Raw genomic sequence first — 17,641 nt, 5'->3', positions numbered from 1 at the left:
AAGATAACAAGAACCAGAGGTGATGGGTGACTCCAGGAAACAGTTTCTTGGTTCTTTGTCATTAAAGAGGGAGAAAGAACTTAAAGTAAGGTGGGTAGGAAGGTACAGAGGATCTGGGAGGAAGAGGGATAGCAAAACATGGCCAGAATATACAGTGTAAAATGTTTTCAATGGAAAAACTAAACTATGCGCGCACACACACACACACAAAATACAATTTACAAAGCAACTGGAGAAAAAGGCCCTGGAGTAGACGAGACCGTTCTGAGTGGAGCAGCGCAGCACAGGACCCAGCCCACCCTCAGCGGAGTGCATCAAGTACAAAGTCCCTGCACAGCAATGCCAGCCCAGCCCAGCCCAGCCGACAAACAACAGAGCACACAGCGCAGGAGGGGAGGAGATCGGTGCCACTTATGCTTCGCTTCGGACAGGGCTAATCTACAGAACTGACAAAGAACTGTAGAAATTACATACCTAGGAAATAAAACCGCAGGGCAGCAAATGTGCTAATGAAATGAACAGTGTAGCAAAACGGGAAACAGATGGCTGATTACTATTAACTTTTGAAATTTTTGATTTAAAAAAAATACACAGATAAAGGTGACTTTTCTCACGCTAGCATGTGGTATGTTGCGGTCTCCAGGCCTGAAGGCTCAACAAGGCCTCACTTTTTTAACTGTACATGGGCCGGATGCAGCCTAGCTTTTAGAAAGCAAGGAGAAGGGCTGGAGAGATGGCTCAGTGGTTAAGAGCACTGACTGCTCTTCCAAAGGTCCTGAGTTCAAATCCCAGCAACCACATGGTGGCTCACAACCATCTTTAATGAGATCTCACGCCCTCTTCTGGTGTGTCTGAAGACAGCTACAGTGTACTTACATATAATAAATAAATAAATCTTTAAAAAAAAAGAAAGCAAGGAGAAGACACAATAAAAGAAAAATCAAAATTGGAATAGCAGGCTAAATGCACGGCACATTTATATAAACATATTTAATATTTAAAAATAACAATGTTGGTAAAAAAATTATGAGAGTTTAGGGCTGAGATAACTGAAATTGGCCAACCACAAGCTTCGGAACCTGTACTGATGAATTATGTTGTTGCTGTTGTTGTTGTTGTTGTTGTTGTTGTTACTATGCATAAAGAATTTTGTTTATAGCAAAGGGTATTGACAACCTATGCATATACCTTTAAAAAGTCTAAGTAGGGCAGAAAACCAAACTAAAAAGTATCTTTCTCTATGGTGAATCCAGCAGCTTCTTTTATGAACTATTTGTTAAAGCTTGAAATAATCAATAACACTAGAAGACCCGTCCACGCTGCACTGGATCTAAACTGCTGATTTCTTAGGGAAAGAATAAGATACAGAGTGATCACTTTCCCCAGAACGCGTGCAGCTCAGCGCTGCCTGTCTACGGCTCCCTAAGTGACCTGCTCTTGCCACCGGTACTGACACATGTGTACACTCATTCCTCTGTGCGCACGTGTGATGTGACACTAGTCAGGCCAGAGGACTTGTTATTATTTCACTAGCATCACCTGGACTCTTACTTGCTACACACAGAGAGAAGCATGGGTTTAGGCAGGCTGACCACAAAGGGCAGGGCAGGGGACGGCACTGTGAGGACTATAATGTAAAATATCAATCAAGGCCACCCAAACTCAGAAACAAAGAAAAGGAAAACACATATCCTCCCTCATGTGCCAATTCTGATCTATACAATGTATAGACACACACACACACACTCCAGTTTTAACAGAGAGAGGTAACTGTGGGTATCGTATGACATTTAGAAAGGAGGTTATGTTAGGTGACAGTGTGAGACCCCGGCTTAAAGCATTTCTCCCTGGAAGGTAGAGCCCCTAAAACATTTCCCCAAGCTTGTTTTCCCTGATCGTTAAAAATACAGCTAGACCAGCACTCGGGAGGCAGAGGCAGGCGGATTTCTGAGTTCGAGGCCAGCCTGGTCTACAAAGTGAGTTCCAGGACAGCCAGGGCTATACAGAGAAACCCTGTCTCGAAAAACCAAAAAAAAAAAAAAAAAAAAAATACAGCTAGAAAGAAGCTCTTTGTTCTCTATAGCCAGCAAAAAGCCTTTTTGTTTCTATACTGTACAACCAGAGATGCCTGCCTTCCTGTGCCGAGGACACAGAGATAAAAATTCAGAAAGAACTCACTCCCCACTCCTGCCTTGTAAGTTTCACCAAGGACACCCAGAAGAGAAGAACTCTTCCCAACTCCTCCCAACTCCTCCCAATTCCTCAGCTAGCTGTTAAAAGCCCCCTACTGTCACTGCTTGGGGTTGAACTACCCTGCCCTGCCAGGCGCAAGGGGTTCGTCCTCAGCTATCTGATAATAAAACCTCTTGCAGTTTGTATCAGGTGTGGTTTTCTCTCAGGACACTGGGGTGCTGGCCAGCTCATCCCAGGACTTGAGCGGAGGCCCAGCATCGGGGGTCTTACAACAGTAAAGAGAGAATGTAGGCAAAGGTCCTGGGTGTCATGAAGGAAGACATAAATCTAATCATCTTTCTAGTTCCCACTACCATAGTCTTCCTCTCCTTGTGGTAGATAAGCGATTTAGAATCTAATTGACAGTGTAGTACCCTAAGTGCGGAGACAGGCTTCAGCATGGCCGTCCTAATTTTATATTCACTGAGATGCATAGGGTTCAAAGCTGTTTTGAGCACCCACCTTAATCACACTGTGTGCTGTTTTTATTTGTGAATTAATTATAATCAAATAATGACCTTGAAATAAAGTCTTGGGTCTTTTGGTTGCTATTGTTATCGTCTTTAAAGACAAATTTTGGAGTGTCCCATGATGACCTTGAACTCCTGATCTTGTACCTCCATAGTCCAAGTGCTAGGATTATAGTCATTTGCTACCACACCCTGCTGAAATTAATTCTCTCCTAACACATAGCAAATTAAACTTGCATGGCTTTGAGATTCATGCTCTAAGTTAACTTTCCCTCTTTGTATTATACACAAGAGCATGAAACCACAATTCCAAATGCTTACGAGCATTAATGAGATACTCTGCAACACCACTATGAATTAGGCTAGGAACCTATATATTCATTTTGAAATAATCCTATTTTCTAAGAAGTTTAGGAAGGAATTACACAAAAATGGGGGAAAAAACTGTTCTAGAGGCTCACTATTAGTTGTGGATGGCTCTGGGCGGCTTGCTCTCCCGGGAGAGACTGTCTGGAATGAGGAGTGAGTCACCTACTCAGGTGGCTTCTTGTGAACCAATCCTCTAATGAATAAAGGATCTGGGTGAGTAGGAGGGACTTCTGAGTTCGATGGAGGAAGAGGAAGCAGGAGAGAGTGAGTTCTCTTTGGAACGGGACATCAGAGGTGTAAGATGTAGCTGCTAGAGTTTCCCAGTATTGTGGAGGATCTGCAAGAACTCGCCGCCAGAGGAATGGGATTTTAACAAGGCTTACAAGACTAGGCTTTAGATGCTGCACCCAGAGACTGAGTTGCCATTGTCTCTGAAGTAAGTTTGTGTTGCTTTTTCCTTCACGCAGTGCCTCCTCTGGGTTCAAGAGTGAAAGGTACAGTGGCCAAGCGTGGGTTTGCCTGAGGTGCTCCACAAAGGCATTTGAAGCACGGGGTTGTCGTGGTAGCGACTCACCAGTGGGAACCTAGTGATCTGGGTGGAGAGATTGTGAAGTTCAGAGTCAGAATCTCCACAACATAAAAACAAGTCGGCCATTGCCCGCCAGTGCATAGCCAACCAGGTCTCAGGGTAGAGAGTTGAGGCACAAGAATGGGAGCATGCCAGTTAGTTCTATAATATTTCCCGCAGCCGGGCGTGGTGGCGCACGCCTCTAATCCCAGCACTCGGGAGGCAGAGGCAGGCGGATTTCTGAGTTCGAGGCCAGCCTGGTCTACAAAGTGAGTTCCATGACAGCCAGGGCTACACAGAGAAACCCTGTCTCGAAAAACCAAAAAAAAAAAAAAAACAAAAACAAAAACAAAAAAAATATTTCCCGCAACAACTATTAAAAATTGAAACACAGAACTTAGCACAGAAATCTTTTAACAAAATATCTAACTTCCTTTCATGACCAACTACAACATCCTCTGCTCTGGAACTACAGGTACTCAGCGTCCACTTCCTCCAGAAAAGGCAAGGTGGAAGTGAAACTGTATCACAGGCGCGAATACACATGCACACATGTGCACATGCACACAGACAGACACCAAGCAATCAGGTTTGCAGGTCCATACACTTAATCGTGTGTCCTCAGACAACCACAAGCCTCTGTACCTTGATTTCTTTCACAGAATGAGCATCCCCAACCCTTCCTTCTAAGTTACTCCTGTGAATGCACACTGCACTTTTCAATAAAAATACAGCAGCACCTACCCTGAGATTATACGTTCCTCTACTTAATTGTTTAGACAAAGTCTCACACCATAGCTCAAAGGTAACCTAGCAACTCTCCTGCATCAGCCGCTGAGAACTGAGATTTGAGTACCAAACCCAGCTTCTGTATTAGTTTCTATTGTACACGAAACATCCCTCCATGGTACAGACTTCAGTGGTACTTAGGGCATTGTACTGGCTAATTTTGTGTCAACTTGACACAGCTGGCGTTATCACAGAGAAAGGAGCTTCAGTTGAGGAAATGCCTCCATGAGCTCCAACTGTAAGGCATTTTTCTCAATTAGTGATCATGGGGGAAAGGCCCCTTGTGGGTGGTGCCATCTCTGGGCTGGTAGTCTTGGGTTCTATAAGAGAGCAGGCTGAGCAAGCCAGGGGAGGCAAGCCAGTAAAGAACACCCCTCCATGGCCTCTGCATCAGCTCCTGCTTTCTGACCTGCTTGAGTTCCAGTCCTGACTTCCTTTGGTGATGAACAGCAGTATGGAAGTGTAAGCCGAATAAACCCTTTCCTCCCCAACTTGCTTCTTGGTCTTGATGTTTGTGCAGGAATAGAAACCCTGACTAAGACAAATTGGTACCAGGAGTGGGGTATTCCTGTGACAACCTGACCATGTTTTGGGGAGGACTGTGGAAGGACTTTGGAACTTTGGGCTTGAAGATCCATTTGTTGTTAAGAGCTCTGTCAGATGTTGTGTAGGAGCTTGGAAGATAATGTTGAGAACAGTGCAGAAGATTGAGGCCTGGTTTGTGAAATTTCAGAGGGAAAATTAAAGACTCTTTTCAGGGCCATTGATATTTTGGAGTTTGAAGATTCTGTAGTTCTGGTTAGCTGGGGCTGAAGAATCAGCTGTGATTAACAAGATACCAGAACTACTAAAGCAAAAACTTTGCACTACTGGGACTATTGATGCTGGTTAGCTGGAGCTAAGAAATTAGCGGTGATTAAGAAGAGACCAGCATCATTGAGGTGACATCTTCTGGGAAGTGTTTTCTGAAAGCACAACGAGGCTGTGTTCCAAAAATAGCCAAGGTTGTACTCCTGCTGCAGCGGGACTTGGTAATGTGTAAGGGTCACTCAGGTGGTACTGGTTTTGAAGGCATGAAGGGGTCACACAGAGCAGCTGAGGCTAGGCACTGTGAGAGGCCATGGAAGGCCATTGGTGAAGGTGCAGCCTCAGTTGCAATTGAAGGCCCAGGACTGAAGGGGTCACGCAGTGTTTTGGAGATGCCAGTACCATGAGATGACCACCAAGAGCAGCAGCAGCAGTGGAGTACAGGCATCTGGAGCCTAGAGGACAACGCGTGTGCTACAAAGGGCATGGCTGGAGAAGTGACCCAAGCCCTTGGAGGAGCCCAGAAGATCGTGAGTTGGATCCCAGACAGTGGACAGTTGGAGATTGATTTTTGCTTTTGATTGTGACTGTGTCCTGATATTTTCCCTCTTGAAGGAAGAAACTGTTTTAGTGGAGCCCACAGTTAAGAGACTTTTAATTGTAAAAAGACTTTGAATTTTTAAGAGATATTTTAAAGAGATTGAAAATTTAAGAATATGTAAAGACTGTGGGACTTTTAAAGTTATTTAGACCTTGGGGATGAATAAGAATGTATGGGTTGAGGCTTACTAGTGATGTGTTTGTGTGTCAAGTTGACAAGGGGTCAATTGTACTGGCTAATTTTGTGTCAACTTGACACAGCTGGCGTTATCACAGAGAAAGGAGCTTCAGTTGAGGAAATGCCTCCATGAGCTCCAACTGTAAGGCATTTTTCTCAATTAGTGATCATGGGGGAAAGGCCCCTTGTGGGTGGTGCCATCTCTGGGCTGGTAGTCTTGGGTTCTATAAGAGAGCAGGCTGAGCAAGCCAGGGGAGGCAAGCCAGTAAAGAACACCCCTCCATGGCCTCTGCATCAGCTCCTGCTTTCTGACCTGCTTGAGTTCCAGTCCTGACTTCCTTTGGTGATGAACAGCAGTATGGAAGTGTAAGCCGAATAAACCCTTTCCTCCCCAACTTGCTTCTTGGTCTTGATGTTTGTGCAGGAATAGAAACCCTGACTAAGACAGGCATACATTTCCTTCTTAGCCAGTTACTTACAGAAGGTCTCCACAAACATTCAATTCAAATGAGTTGGTTACAGAGCTACCACTCACAGGAGTGAAGGCTTAGGTCCTGAACCTCTGGACACCACATCTCTATTGCTCAGTAGATAGTGTCACTATGTATTTCTGTATAAAGACACATTATATTGTTGACTCATAACCACTGAACTCACAGTCAGGAGCTGGGACTCTATCAGCCTGACCAAAACGTTTCTTATCCCTGGATCTTCTCACAGCTTCCTTGTACTTAGGAACATTAGCCGACACTTCATTACTTCTTTACTTCTTTGGTTGTTTTGTTGTCTTGTCTTGCTTTGCTTTTTGAAACACAGTCTAATTGTGTAGCCCCAACTGGCTTTGAACATTTGATCCCCTGCCTCAGACTCTTGAGTCCTGGGACTGAAAGCATGTACCACTACTAACCACTGCCTAGACATGAAAGAGGAAATGCAGAGCTGGCAAGAAGGCTCTGCAGGGCTGGCCACCAAGCCTCCTGACCTAAGTTTGATCCCAGAGAACAGACTCGCACAGCTTGTTCTTGTTTCTAGCATAAGAATTGAAAGAAGACAAATATTGGCCTTGGCATCTGTGGTGTGGGTCCAGTAGGTTACCATTCTCGCTGCTGAAGCAGCGGCCACAGAAAAGTGCAACACACTGAGAACACTGCTTATGAACAGAACACTGCTTATACAGAACCTGAAAATAACAAAGGCCAACTGTACTTTTTAAACACACAGAACAGCCTGTTCCTTGAAGTAGGTCTTCTACACACACAAATCATAGAAACCAAGGCCATGTTCTTCCATCTAAAATAAACCAAGAAACTGTGTTAGAATGCTGAAAATCTCGAACACTGGAGACAGGCTGTGTGAGTGTGGATTCCTGTGACAGCACATACCAACCACTCAACCATGCAACCACCAAGTGTGATGACCACCTTTGTCAGCTTGACTGGGTTTGGAACTACCTCGGAGATCCATTACGGGCATGTCTCTGAGGGTGTTTTCAGGAAATTATAGCTGAGAGGGAGAACACCCTCAGCCAACAGAGAAAAGGGTTCATTTGACTTGCAGGTCATACTTGATCATGACAGGAAGCCAAGGCAGGAACTCAAGGTAAGAACCTGGGGGCAGAGGCTGAAGCAGAGATCACCGAGCAATACTGCTAACTGGCGTGCTCCCCCCACCTAACTCAGCTATGTTTCTTATGCATCCTAGACCTACTTGCCTAGGGATGGCACCGCCTACAGTGGGATGAGCTCCCCCTTCCCAGTCTCTAGTTTGTATCAAGTTGACAATAAACCAAACAGCACAGTGGCTAATACCATTCCCCAGGCTTCAGTCACAGACAGGGTAAAAATGGAACAAGGGAGATGAACCCCAACATTCATCCCTCTGTTTCCTAACTGCAGGTACCACGTGACCAGCAGTGGTACATGGTACCACTCACCTCCCCCTGCCATGCCTTCCCGCCATGGTGAACTCTCTGCACTCAAGCACTGAGCCAAATGAACACGTCCTTGCTTAAACTGCACGGTCAGGTGCTCTGTCAGCACAGTGATAAAAGCAACTACTAACCCTGCCATGCTTCAGCCTCTTCATCTACAAAATAATGGGAAGAATGCTGTTTAAGTGTTAAATAATGCAGCAGATGCAAACCACAGAATTAGAGAAACTTTCTGCAATTCAGTATTCCAATATGGAGATAACATCCATATATAAAGAATTTCTACACTTCAACAGGAATAAGAACCGAAAGCAAACAAATGAACTGGTGTTTCTCCAGTGAAGATCTGCAGGCTGCTCAGCATCAGAGCTGCCAGGACATCCCGCTGCACCTCCTTCACACAGCAGGGTGGCACAATGACCCCAGTTATTGTGGAAGCTGCAGGAAGCCAGCCTAGGCTACAGAGTAAATGAATTCAAGGGTACCCTGGGCAACTTAGTGAAACTCTGTCCCCAAATTAAAATTATTTAAAGGGCTGGAGAGATTGTTAGTGGTAGAGCTCTTGGCGCCTAGTGTGTCCAAAGTCCTAGGCTCATCCCCAGGACTACCAATAAATGAATGAATGAATGAATGAATGAATGGAAAACCAGTGTGATGGTTAATCTTGTCAACCTGATAGTATTTAAACTCACCATGGGAACTTAAACGATTCTATGGGCTTGGGTCCTAAACTCAATAAAAGAAGAAAGCCAGGATGTGGGAAGCCACATACGCCATTACAAGATGGCGCTGGCCACCACCCATAAGTTTGGGTAAACAACCAATGTGCGCATGTGCAAAAGAGTTTTTTGCTGAGTCACTGCCTGGCCCGAGGCATGTTAATGAGGTACTGAAAGCATAACCAATCAGGCGTAGACATGCCTCTCCTAGGCCTATATAAGCAGCGTCAGTTCTGGGGCTCAGGGTCTTTCGCATTCGCAGTCATGCTCTCCCAATAAACGTGTGCAGAAGGATCCTGCTGTGGCGTCTTTCTTGCTGGCGAGTCGGGCAGCTACAAAGTGGTGCTGAAACCCGGGAAAAGAAACATCTTCCGGCACGAGCGAAGACCCCCTGTTACAGGGAGGATTCAGAACTGCATCACGGGGATTGAGCGGTTAATGAAGTGTTCCCGTAAAGCAGACTGTTAAGAAGGATTCAACTGCGTGGATTCAGAACTCTTCAGCTGGGGAACGGTGGTACCAGTAAGTAAAAAGAAATTAATATAAGTCTCTGAGAGGTATGCTTTCCTACAGAATAGATCCGGGGATGTGTTACTTGCTTTCTTTCTTGCCTTGATATTATGCCATTGCCTTAATTGTCATCGCCCTGGACACGAGTGTATCTGCTGGGAATAGCTAGACAGATACAAAAGATCATAAAACGAGTGTAGATAAACTCGTGAGTGGACCTTGGGGCTAAGAACCTCACGTAGATAAGTGAGTATCTGAGTATGGGTACCGGCCAGTCTACTCCGTTAGTGGGGCCGGTGCAAGCCTTGCTCAAAGAACGAGGTTTAAAGATTTCTGAAAGTACAGTGAGAGGATTCTTAAAAGAGATAGACAGACTCGCTCCTTGGTTTGCCCCCACTGGGTCGCTGACGCTACCTAGTTGGGAAAAGTTAGAGAGAGATATAGCGAGAGAGGAGGCAGAAGGGAAAGTGAAAGCAGGAACAAGGCCGTTATGGAAGCTGATTAAGGCTTGTATCCAGGACACGAAATGTGAGCTAGCTGTTAAGGAAGGGCAGTGACTTTTACAGGAGCACCAGGAAAGTATGTCAGAAACAGAGAGAAATGAAAAAGAAGGCACGCGCAGAAAAATAAGTAAAGTAAGAGATATAAAAAGAGAAAACAAAAAGAAAAGAAAATATAAAGATACAAAAGATAATATAAGAATGAAGATCAAAAAATTAAGTCAATTTACCCTCCTCTCAAGGACTTTGACTAAAGAGGCAGCCTTCATCAAAGGCTTAAAGATAGCTCTCAGGGAAAGAGGAAAGAGGAGTAACTATCAGAAGCAGCCACTGTGCCTCCTCTCCCTTCTCTGCCAGAATTCCCAGAAGGAGATAAAGAATTAGAGTCTGAACATGAGAGAGAGAAAATAAGTTTCAGAAAAGCAGTTATCCCCTGTTTGGGACCTTTTAGCAAAAAAGAGAAAAAATGAAAATAAGCTATTTCAGAGCTCTCCTAGGGACAGAAGAAAAACGGAAGACATCCTGCTTCCTCTCTGGCTCCTATGGAGATATTCTTAGCTCTGGTTAGGATATCTGGGTCCCTTTGAGACACCAAGTTCTATTCCCTGTTTGTCTATTGTCTGTTTTTGGTGCACCAAATTGTCCATATGTCTGTCAATTCATGTTTGTTTTTGTTTTGTTGTTTGAATGATTGTTGTTCTGTGTTTCATGTTGAAAAATATAAATGGTTAAAACTTTATCTGCTAGCTGTCCATCCTTTAACTTGTTTAAAAAGCAGTCTCAATTTGCACAGCAGAAAACTGATAAGTAATGCTGCACTGTGGCTGGGAGTCAAGTACAGCTGAAAAAGCCCTGCCGAGGGCCGATTGCAAATGGAGCTCTTAAAGGGGCAGGCAGCCTTTTGCTTGTAACAGAAAGTTAGCTTAAAATTGGAAACTCAGGGTTGGAGTCATTCTAAACAACATGAACGAACCCAAGAAAACAGGTCATATGCAAAAGCAGTGTTTAAAGGGTAAAAAGAGTAGGCTTGAGAATAACTATTATCTCTATAATATTAATAATAAATAATAAATATTTAATATTATTTATAATATTTAATAATAGAATATTTAATAAATATTAAAATAAAATATTTAATAATAAAGATAAATAAAAATAAAAATAAATAAATAATAATAAATAATATTATCTCTATAATAATAAATATTATCTCTGATTCTGTTTATGTGGTTAATGCTGTATTAGCGTTAGAGACTGCTGGAAATTTTAAGCAGTCTAGTCCAGTATCTGAGATTTTGATGAAAATACAGGATTGCATTTTGATGCATGAGCATCCCTTTTATATTCTACATATTAGAGCACATACATCATTACCTGGACCTATGGTTAAGGGAAATGCAATTGCTGATTCAGCCACCAGAGATATGGTTTTGCTATCACAAAGTTCTATAGAAGGTGCTAAGAATTTTCATCAACTTTATCATGTCCCTGCTTCTACATTGTGACAGAAGTCTTTAGCAGCAGGGGCTTGCCCCATGCAGCCCAAGCCTCTAAGCAGTGGGATATGACATGAACTGTCTTTTCCCCTGTCAAGGGAGAAGCATGTAGGACACCAGAACTGGTATCGATGGACACATGTACATATTGTAATTTACCAAAAGCTGGGATATGCGTGACATCCATCTGCCAAACATCTAGGGGGTTTAGGGGTCTCAATCCGCGAGGATTAACGCTCACGGAAGGTGCATTAATAAATTCTACACATTTACCACACTGTAGGACAATATCTCGAGCTTCTGTTCGTGTGAGCGAGTCTGTCTATCTCTTTTAAGAATCCTCTCACTGTACTTTCTGCCACACTTTCCAATATCTCTGCTCATTTAGATAATGTGACATCTAATAGAGTTATCAGAAATATGACTCCTTCTCCAGTAGAAGTTTGTGTCAATCCTCCATTTTTCTTTATATTGGCTGAATTTCAAAACAATACAGAATGGTTAGATTGTACATGTCACTTGTTTTTTGATGCAATGCTGGAATGGAACCAATTTCTTAGCCTTAGTGGTACATCTACCAACCTTTGTCCCTGTGCCTGTTGAGGCAGATCCAGAGAAGTTCCCAATCATGAGTCTTGTTCGGCAGAAGAGAGATTTTGGAATCACAGCTGCCATTGTTACTGCCATTGTGGTGTCTGCAGCGTCAGCAGTTACTGCAGGAATTGCTATGGCCAATCAAGTTGATACTGCTGACACCATAAGTCAGATAGCAGAAAAAACATCTGAGGCATTGCTTACCCTGCAAAGGGCGGATTCTCATATCACCTCAGGGTTAATGTTAGTGAATCAACGAGTGGATATTTTACAACATAACATGGAACAGATGATAGATGTCATACAAATGAGTTGTGTGGCATCAACCCCGCATGTGTGCATTACTCCCATTAGGTATATTAATAGTTCTTTTATTAAAGGTATAGATTTATCGAATTATCTGAAGGGGAACCGGTCGCAGGAGCTGGAAAGGTTGCAGACGAAGCTGCAGATACAGATCCTGAACCTTAATGGAACCAGAGTGGAACCAGTGACCCTTGGAGGCTTTACCTCTTGGCTTACCTCTGTTTTTTCTTACTTTAAGGAATGGGTGGGAGTGATTTTGTTTGGTGCTGCCATATGCTGTTGACTGGTGTTCATGCTTTGGTTGGTTTGCAAATTCAGAACCCAACAAAAACGTGACAAGGTGATTATAACTCAGGCACTTTTAGCCATTGAAAACGGCACCTCCCCTGAAGTTTGGTTATCTATGCTCAAGAATTAGTCGGCATCTGAGTTCTCTGCTCTTGCACCCCACGGATTTATGGATCCATTGCACTGGGATGAGAGAGACTCAACAATCATTGATCAGCCCTTGCACATCGCTGAGGTTTCCTCATTGTACGCGGTAGGGTGATCATGATTTCCCTGCTAATTCATTTCTTTAAAACTTGGCTGGCCTCTTTTGTAGAGTTTGCCCTAGGTCATTTAGCAGTTACTGTCACACAGCGCTGCGGTATCCAAAGACGGGCAACTTTCCTCATGCTAAGACATGGGGCCTGGTGGCGATAGGGTTATCCTATGTCGGGTAAGGCTGTGACAGAGGAACAACCTAAAACAGGAGCCGTGGCGGATGGACATAATTGCACAGGCCTAGTCCAGCATCATTAAAACAAAAAGGGGGAGATGTGGGAAGCTACATACGCCATTACAAGATGGCGCTGGCCACCACCCATAAGTTTGGGTAAACAACCAATGTGCGCATGTGCAAAAGAGTTTTTTGCTGAGTCACTGCCTGGCCCGAGGCATGTTAATGAGGTACTGAAAGCATAACCAATCAGGTGTAGACATGCCTCTCCTAGGCCTATATAAGCAGCGTCAGTTCTGGGGCTCAGGGTCTTTCGCATTCGCAGTCATGCTCTCCCAATAAACGTGTTGCAGAAGGATCCTGTTGTGGCACCTTTCTTGCTGGCAAGTCGGGCATCTACACCAGCTGAGTACCAGCACTGCCCATCAGCTCCCTGGCTACAGGCACAATGTGACCAGCTTCCTCCTAGCACCTTGACTTCCTGACAAAATACAAAATAAGCATGTGTTTCCTTGGGTCTTTTTTTTTTTGGGGGGGGGGGTGCGGAGGTTGGAGGAACTAGTGTGAAGTTTTGTTGTTGTTGTTTCTTCTGTTTTATTGTTTCCTATTGTTTGCTAAGACAGGATTTCATGTAGCTCAAGCTGTCCTAAATTCCCAATCCTCTCACACCTAGCCCTAAATCAATCAATCTCTCTCTCTCTCTCTCTCTCTCTCTCTCTCTCTCTCTCTCTCTCTTCTCTCTTCTCTCTCTCTACCTCCCTCCCTCCCTCCCTCTCCTTTTTCTTTTTCCAGACAGGGTTTCTCTGTGTAGCCCTGGCTGTCCTGGAGCTCACTCTGTAGACCAGGATGGCCTCGAACTCAGAAATCCGCCTGCCTTTGCCTCCCAAGTGCTGGGATTAAAGGCATGAGCCACCACTGCCCTACTTCCTAAATATCTCTTAATGTGTCATTCGATACACTATTATGACAGAGAAGGGAGACTAGCCTTTCCCTGAGTACTAGGCAGATGTTCAGCATTTTTAAAGCACTGTTAAAAATTGCTAGTGAAAGCTAAAGAGATAGCAGAGCAATTAAAAACACATACTACTCTTTCAAAGGACCCGAGTTCAGTTCGTCACACACACACACAAACACATGGTTTGGGGAGGAGGGGTTGGGGGAGTTTTGGTTTGGTTTTTGGTTTTTGGTTTTGGTTTTGTTTGTTTTTCCAGACAGGGTTTCTCTGTGTAGCCCTGGCTGTCCTAGAACTCTCTCTCTGTAGACCAGGCCAACCTCAAACTCACAGAGATCCTTCTGTCTCTGCCTCCCAAGTGCTGTGTCACCACCACCTGGCAATAATTTTAAAATAAAATAAATATGTCTTGTGGGTTAGACTCAGGGGCTAAGAGAACATATTGTTCTTTTAGAGGACACAAGTTTGGCTCCCAGCACCCACAACAGGAAGCTCAAAACAGCCAGCCTATAACCCAGCTTCGGGGATCTGACACTCTCTTCTGACCTCCGTGGGTACTGCAGTCACATGCACAAACCCACACACAGTTATACAAATATACAGACAATTAAAGCTTTTCTAAAATGAAATGTTAAACACTGCTGTTCGTGCTGAGCTCTGTCAGTCCATAGGGTACACACTGTCAGTCTATAGTGTCTCCTGCTGTCCATTCCCTATAGATAAACAAAGATGTCCAGAATGGGATAGCTGGGCTACTCCGTGAACTCTTACTGCCCAGACTGTCTACCAGCCAGCCCCACCACTCTTATGCTAGCACCAGCAGCCTTGAGCACACCTCAGACACTAAGATACTATGCAAAGATCACCCCTGGTTGCCGTGGCTCCTAGAAGCATTGGCCCTGATTTTACAAGCCCTGTTACATGCCTTTGTGAACCATTTCTGCCTTGACCAGAGGTGGAGAACATACCCTGGCAGATGAACTACCATGATTGGTGCTAAGAAAGCATGACTGGTCCAAAGTCACAAGCATAGTGACTGTGATTGGTGCTAAGCAGCAAAGCTGAGGTTGGGGGTGGGAGGTAGGGAGTGGAGCAACTCATTTGACAGATAAAGAGGTCCCAGGGATATTGGAGGCAGTCTCAGCAGCTCACACCCATTTCTGAGTCCTGGCTCTGGGCTCCTGCTCAGCCTCCCTTGTGTCTGGCACCAGTTTCAAGGCTCTGAAACTGTAGCTGGACAGAGAAAAAACTCCTACCAGCTTATGCCTAGATCCAGTGCCAGGAGCTGAGCTCCCAAACACTGTCCGTTTCTAACACCAGGTTTCTACATTAGCAACTTGATAGCTTAGGGTCTGACAGTAGTCCCCCAAGTCCCCTCCATACACTCACATGGGAGACAACCGAGCCCGAATGAAGTCAGCTGCATCCTGGCTCAGCTCACATACCAACCGCAGACCACCTTGGCAGCGCCGGCAGGTACTACAGTCATCCCAGCTGCAGCCACTGAGTTATGGCAAAGGCCAAGCTACCTAACACCGGAAGAAGCAGCTGAAGAGTTCGAGAGCAATCAGGACCCCAGCACAATGAAGACAAAGAGATCCTAGCCAGCTAGCCCTCACCGTGAGTTCCAGGGCTGTCTGAGCCTCACACCAGGGTGGAGAGAAAGTAAAGAACACAGAAGACGACGGAACAGAAAATTGATAAATGGCTGTAAGCAGCCAGAGAGGAGAACTCGCAGGCCTGGGTCCCCCAGAGAAGTCGAGAGAGCTACCAAGTCTTCAAGCCAAGGGTCTCGGGCCCTACCCAGGCTGAGAACTGTAATACTAACCACTGCCAAGAACCAAGGGTTCCATTACTTGAGACATACACTGGGACTGTAACACTAGAGGGCGCCACGTGCCACTACTTCTGCCTGCTCACTGCCACCAGTGTTTTGAAGTGTTCAGCCACCCATGCTCTCTGGCCAGGGAAAACAAAAGACCCCTCAGCCATCTAACTGCGGCCACTATGGAGCCTACAGTGTCCCAGTATACCTCAGCAACTTTAAAACACGATGCAGAGGGCTTGAGAAACTCTGGTACGCCCCCCTCAGCCCATGACCCGCCTCCGTCCCCGCCCTCCCGGCCCGGCCTCCGATCGCTTTAGCGAGAACGTGCTGTTCCGACAGGGAGACGCCAAGCGGGCGGCACGTCCACTCGGTCCGCTCCCCTTGAACCGCTCGCCCCGCGCTCGCGACGGCGCCGTTGGCGGACGGATACGCGGCGGTGAATAGGCGGGGGGAGGGGCGGAGCGTGGCAGCCGGCAGTAGTTCCGTCAGAGGGGACATCTTGTGGCCGTGCCGTGCGCGTGAGCCCCGTAGGGCCGGGGAGGCACCCGCTGCCGCGCGGGGAGGAGACCCCGGCCCTCTGCGCCTGAGTCTGGCAGAGCCGGTGTGAGAAGAGACAACCCTTCCCCGCCGCCGGGATAATCAAGAGTTTTGGCCGGACCTTTGAGTACACCTCGGGATAGTAAGGAGCCCGGCGAAAAGCACAGACTATGGCGCTGAAACGGATTAATAAGGAACTTAGTGATTTGGCCCGTGACCCTCCAGCACAATGTCCTGCAGGTCCAGTTGGAGATGACATGTTTCATTGGCAAGCCACAATTATGGGACCTAATGACAGCCCATATGAAGGTGGTGTATTCTTTTTGACAATTCATTTTCCTACAGACTATCCCTTCAAACCACCTAAGGTTGCATTTACAACAAGAATTTATCATCCGAATAGTAACAGTAATGGCAGCATTTGTCTTGATACTCTAAGATCACAGGGGTCTCCTGCTTTAACTATTTCTAAAGTTCTTTTATCCATTTGTTCACTGCTATGTGATCCAAACTCAGATGACCCCCTCGTGCCAGAGACTGCACGGATCTACAAAACAGACAGAAGTACAACAGAATATCTCGGGAATGGACTCAGAAGTATGCCGTGTGATGCTACCTTGAAGTCAGAATAACCTGCATTATAGCTGGAATAAACTTTAAATTACTGTTCCTTTTTTGATTTTCTTATCCGGCTGCTCCCCTATCAGACCTCATCTTTTTTAATTTTATTTTTTGTTTACCTCCCTCCATTCATTCACATGCTCATCTGAGACGGCTTAAGTTCTCCCAGCTTTGGACAAGAACTGCTTTTAGAAACTGTAAAGTAGTTACACGAGAACAGTTGCCCAAGATTCAGAAATTTTTTTAAAAACTGGAGCATGTGTATTATGTGGCCAATGTCTTCACTCTAACTTGGTTATGAGACTAAACCAATCCTTACTGCTCTAACATGCTGAAGAAGCCATCTGAGGGGGAGGGAGATGGATGCTCAGCTGTCACATTGAAGGAAGCAACACTGTTCTAGCAGCATCCGTTCTTGTTTAAACCTTCCACTGTTAGAGGGTTGAGGTTACAGGATATACTTTATGCTCATAACTGATGTGGCTGGAGAATTAGTATTGAATTATAGCATCAGCAGAACAGAAAATGTGATGTATTTTATGCATGTCAATAAAGGAATGGCCTGTTCTTGTTCTACAGAGAATGGGAATTGGAAGTCAAACACCCTTTGTATTCCAAAATAGGGTCTCAAAACATTTTGTAATTTTCATTTAAATTGTTAGATGAATCTATCTTCCAATACTGTTTAATATAGCACTGAATAAATGATGCAAGTTGTCAATGGATGAGTGATCAACTAATAGCTCTCTTAGTAGCTGATTTATTTTTTCTTCAATAAAGTTGCATAAACCAAAAAAAAAAAAAAAACAAAGAAAAAAAAAACAAAGAAAAAGAAACTCTGGTATGAGTGCTCGCTGTGTGAGTCTGATGCCCTGGGTTCAAACCCACAGGACCCCTGTAAAAAGCCATGCACA

General features: G+C 44.9%; 1 protein-coding gene and 1 pseudogene across 5 annotated transcripts in view; one reads left to right on the top strand and one right to left on the bottom strand.

Moving 5' to 3' along the window:
• The window catches only part of Bbs9 (Bardet-Biedl syndrome 9), a 434,796-nt gene that overhangs the window by 399,408 nt on the left and 17,747 nt on the right, over positions 1–17,641 (bottom strand). The window lies entirely within an intron of this gene.
• On the top strand, positions 16,065–17,488 carry LOC147001976 (ubiquitin-conjugating enzyme E2 D3 pseudogene; annotated as a pseudogene).

This window comes from Mus caroli, unplaced genomic scaffold (genome assembly GCF_978045245.1).
Source record: "Mus caroli unplaced genomic scaffold, Mus_caroli_1 scaffold_11, whole genome shotgun sequence".
In the NCBI taxonomy this organism is placed as follows: domain Eukaryota; kingdom Metazoa; phylum Chordata; class Mammalia; order Rodentia; family Muridae; genus Mus; species Mus caroli.
This window is presented reverse-complemented; position numbering and strand designations above follow the sequence as displayed.